At 44.4% G+C, this 5000-nt stretch overlaps 1 protein-coding gene across 6 annotated transcripts in view; it reads left to right on the forward strand.

Annotated features, from left to right (window-relative positions):
• Positions 1 to 5000, forward strand: part of LOC122242079 (homeotic protein ultrabithorax) — an 865946-nt gene that overhangs the window by 604394 nt on the left and 256552 nt on the right. The gene's annotated exons all lie outside the window — the stretch shown is intronic.

Genomic DNA, 5000 nt, shown 5'->3' on the forward strand with positions numbered 1-5000 from the left:
TTGTTTTGCCTCCTAGAGTCCATCAGCATCATAATAAGAGCTTTTTCTTTTCTCTTGATGTTCAGACTTAAACGTTTCTGTGTCAAGTTGGTGACCTTAAATTGTTACGACAGAGCAATAATACTTGTCTTTTCTGGACACACCGAAGGAGCTAGATGAGAAGGTTTTTGCCTTTTGCTGACGACTTCAAGGGAAATTTACTTCCCCGCGAACTTTAAGCAGCCGAAGAGTAGAGCTGCAATCTCCAAATGTGGGCGTTTCACTCATCAACGCCTCGTGCAAGGGCTGGGTAACGCGGCAGACCCTTAAAGAAGGCCTTGGCAGACGGGGAAGGCGGCTGGAGTCTAGGGGTCGGTGAAGGTGGGTGGCCGGGCGGGGTAGTGCTAGACGGGCGGTTCCCAGTGGGTGGTTAACGACCCAGTGGGCGGTGGGCGGGGAAGGTGGGATGGACGCGAGATGCCCGATTGCACAGGTTACAAGACCCCCTTTTTTGTGCACTGGAGCTGATGGAAGCCGTGACTGCAGGTGAGGCTACGCGGTGGATATTAGCTTGTGGTTTGGTGTCGTCGGGAGGAGTGCTTCGAAGACTCCGAGAATTTTACTCGCTCCTCGTAACTCTTCGGATCGGGAGGGGGGCAAGGGGGGACTGATAAGCGGATGTTAGTGATTTAGAAGTCGTTGGTTTAATGGCGTTTTCAAGTGCGCGCGAGGAGCCGTGACAAGCTCTGACGAATTGCGTCAAAATGCCAAATAAGAAAAACTGGCTAGTCGAGTTTGCGATGGCCGTACGTCAGCTGGATTTGACTTTGATGACACTTCTTAGCTCACGAGTTTCGCATTTTGTATTAGTGACTGGTTCGCCACCTGAGGATTATGAACATAATATGTAATCTCTTATGGTCGTACAGCGTGTGATTACCAAGCCTTACTTCATCTTGAGTTTATTTTAGCGATAAAGAAAGAAAAACACAAAATGATAGGTATAAGGGAGGGAAGGGGAGACAAACGAGGGGAAGATGAGGATATACGTTAATAAAAGAGATATAGAGTGCTTGGATAGTAATAAGTTTAATAATAGATAGATCGATAAAGCAAGAGGTGTGAAATAGCTTACAATAGACAAGAGTGGAATGAGGAATAGAGGGAGAGTGTAAAAATGGAATTAATAAGACTTGTCCAGAAGATTCTCTTAAGACATTGTAAAGCTAAGGAGGTTGTTGAACGAGTAAGGGAGGGGGGGGGGGCGCACCTGTGAAGCTAAAGGCGGTGGTGCAATGTAGGGCTTATATATAACTTTGTCATGGCACGCACGCCCGACGCATCTCCCTCTGTACCGGCTACCCCCTTCCCCCGCCCCCTCTTCCTCAGGGCACTCGTCCTGTTTGGGGAACTGGCACCCGTGTGGTTTTAGGTGTTGGGCATGGGATGGGGATGGGATGGGGAAGGTGGGGAGATGCAGGGAAGAATCCACAAGTAGGGAGTGAGAAGGAGGATAGACTAGGTGAAGAAGGAAAGAGAGAGAATAAGGAAGACAGACAGAGGGGGATAGATTGAGTGAGTCAGACAGACAGAGAGAGAGAGAGAGAGAGAGAGAGAGAGAGAGAGAGAGAGAGAGAGAGAGAGAGAGAGAGAGAGAGAGAGAGAGAGAGAGAGAGAGAGAAGAGAAAAAGAGAAGGAGAGAAAGAAGAGAAAAAGAGAAGGAGAGAAAGAGAGAGAGAGTCTTCATGTTGTATTGATAGCACGGTGGTAATCTAGGCTGTGGGTGAGTGTCATAGCTATGATCTTTGCCCTGTGTGGATAGCATAGCTTTAAACGGCGCGGAGGTTGGAAACACACAGTATAAGGTGTTTCCATGCGAGCCAGAGGAGAGGAAAAGTGAGTCGAGAGAGAGAAAGAGAGAGAGAGAGAGAGAGAGAGAGAGAGAGAGAGAGAGAGAGAGAGAGAGAGAGAGAGAGAGAGAGAGAGAGAGAGAGAGAGAGAGAGAGAGAGAGAGAGAGAGAGAGAGAGAGAGAGGGAGAGAGAGATAGAGATAAAGAGAGAGAGAGAAAGGAGAGAGGAGAAATAGAAAAAGAAAGAAAAGAGGAGAGACATACAACCAGACATAGAGAGAAAGAAAAAGAGAAAGAAGAGAGGGGAGAGGGGGTGTAGGGGGCGGGGTGGAGGGAGGGAGAGAAAGGTATAGTCCTCGGGGTGTAAACCTGGTGTGTTATCTTGCTACAAGGCTGATGGGGGAACCTAGAATCTTAGATGATTTTTAGGATAAGCGATAGCTACAAGGTAGAAACATTTCCCGACATTGTGGACTACGGAAAGTTTCCTGAGATATAAATAGGTTTTAGGAGTTCTTTGCCTTTGTTCATGTACTTTTCCTTTTCCTTTATGTTCTTTAAATAGTTGGAACGTAGAGAGAGGGAGGTTTCTCGTTAAAGTAACAGTTGGTTGAAGAAAGAAATACTGTATGATGTCTGAACTCATTGGAATTCAAACAGAGCTTTTGTACAAGTAGGAATGGCTGAGGATTTGTCTGTGATATGTAAGGGGAGCTTTGCTAGGAATTATGTGTGTAGGTATATAGATAGATGAATGTATAGATAGATAGATAGAGACGTATATATATATATATATATATATATATATATATATATATATATATATATATATATATAATATATATATATATAAATATATATATATATATATAAGGATAGGTAGATATTATAAAGCATGATAGAGATAGGTAGACAGACAAATAGATATACTATATATATATGAATGTCGAGGACAGGACTTTTGACTCAAAAGGTGGATCTGCGTAAGTCACCCTATCTCCCTCCCCCCTCTCTACCCCCCGCCCCCCACCACCACCAACCACTCTTCCCTGAGTCTCACGCTTGATTGAGTTGACTGACAGGCACAGATTCATGGAATGGCGCCGATGGTCTGTCCTGAAGATGATGGCTCAACTCTCGCGTCCTGTGTGGGTAGGGAGGATCAGCGTGCCCTGGGTTTGATGTCGAGTGAATAATTGGCTCGCTCTTCTTTGTTTTTAATGGTCGAGGAGAGTGTATTGCGGGATTTTTTAAAGAGATATTAGCATCTCCGTAGGTGGACTTGGGAGGGAGGCTGGGTATGGGAGATGTAAGAGAGATAGGGAGATGTATTTAGCATTCTTAACCAGGTTTCGAGAGCGTGGGAGATTCGGTGTGTATTCTGTGTGTATTCTGTGGGTAGTTAGACCGGAATTAGGGTTTGTTTCTTGCTTATTTAAGGGAAGGGAAGTAATGGCTAATAGTACAGGGATAAAATGAATACAAATTGATCCATAAATCGCAGTAATTGAGCGATATTCTTAACTGATATACACCTGATGAAGCGTGCGCATCCTCAAATTTGGGTTTGAAATCCCGGAGAGTTTTGCAGGCGTGACATCGGTGCGGGAGACCCTCTCGTTCATCTCGCACGTAATAACGCGGGGTCGTAGCACGAGCGCACGGCCGTCGGGCTACGAGCATGCGCGCCATGAGACTTTATCGTAGGCGTGTGTACGTGTATTGTGTACGCCTGTAGTGGCATACATTACATAGGTCACGGCTTGGGAATAGGTCACTATCATTAATGCAACCGTTTCAAAAGAAATTTGCATAGCAGGATTACTATTTTTTAAACTAAGGGAGATAAACGCGGGAGTCGTTTCAATAATTCTTACGGTAATGGACTCGTATATACACGGAATGGAGGCGTTGAGTTTAGGCCTAAGCAGCAAATTATGAGAGATAGTAGAACAAAATGAAAAATTATGAAATTAGTTTAAAATAGAAGCTGGTAACAGGTGACTCTTAAAATGCGTAGAAACAGTATGAAATGTTTTACGTATAAAATGAATTTATAGGATTGTGTCCAGTGAGAAACACACACACACACACACACACACACACACACACACACACACACACACACACACACACACACACACACACACACACACACACACACACACACACACACACACATACACACACATGTATACATATCCGAATCGATCGACCACCAAAAAATATCTTAAGCTTTAAAAAAAAGTCTATAAAAAAAACTTAGCCATTAAAAAGAGAGCGTCTAATGATAAGCATTATAAAATGAGCAGATCACTCGCAGTCGGAGTTTGGTTGCGAGTGATTGAAACTTTCGGAGCGAGGAGAGAAATCGCTTGCGGGTACTTATCTTTCTCTCTCTCTCTCTTTCTTTCTTTCCCTCTTTCTCTCTCTCTCTCTCTCTCTCTCTCTCTCTCTCTCTCTCTCTCTCTCTCTCTCTCTCTCTCTCTCTCTCTCTCTCTCTCTCTCTCTCTCTCTCTCTCTCTCTCTCTCTCTTCCCTCCTCCTCTCTCTCCCTCCTCTCTCTCTCTCTCTCTCTCTCTCTCTCTCTCTCTCTCTCTCTCTCTATCTATCTATCTATCTCTGTCTGTCTCTCTCTCTCATTCTCTCTCCTCGCCCTTTTTATCTCGAAAAAATGTTGTTACGTGAAAATCACAACTGTTTAGGCGTAGTAAGCTCTACACAGAAGGCAAGATATTCAAGTTAACATGTAGGGAACTTGATAAGGCATGTAATAAAGAGCGAGAGAGAGAAAGAAAGAGAGAGAGAGAGAGAGAGAGAGAGAGAGAGAGAGAGAGAGAGAGAGAGAGAGAGAGAGAGAGAGAGAGAGAGAGAGAGAGAGAGAGAGAGAGAGAGATAAAAGAATTGAGAGCGAGAGAGAGAGAGAGAGAGAGAGAAAGAGGGAGGGGGGGGGGGGAGAAAAGCCCTCAGGCTGTGTGGTAGTCTTTGCTTGAATGCGTAGACTGAACCTCAAATAACATTAAAGATGAAGGCCTTATAGAGGAACCCAGAGTGAGTTTGTTTTGGACTACGATCCTTACGTTATGTATAGTTTCCCTTAACTCTTAACGACGAATAGGCCTACGTTAGATTTTTTTTTTCCTTTTTTTTAACTTAAGGTGCAGGTTGTATC

This window comes from Penaeus japonicus, unplaced genomic scaffold, assembly GCF_977035675.1.
Source record: "Penaeus japonicus unplaced genomic scaffold, GWHDUDI00000001_assembly GWHDUDI00000032, whole genome shotgun sequence".
NCBI lineage: Eukaryota > Metazoa > Arthropoda > Malacostraca > Decapoda > Penaeidae > Penaeus > Penaeus japonicus.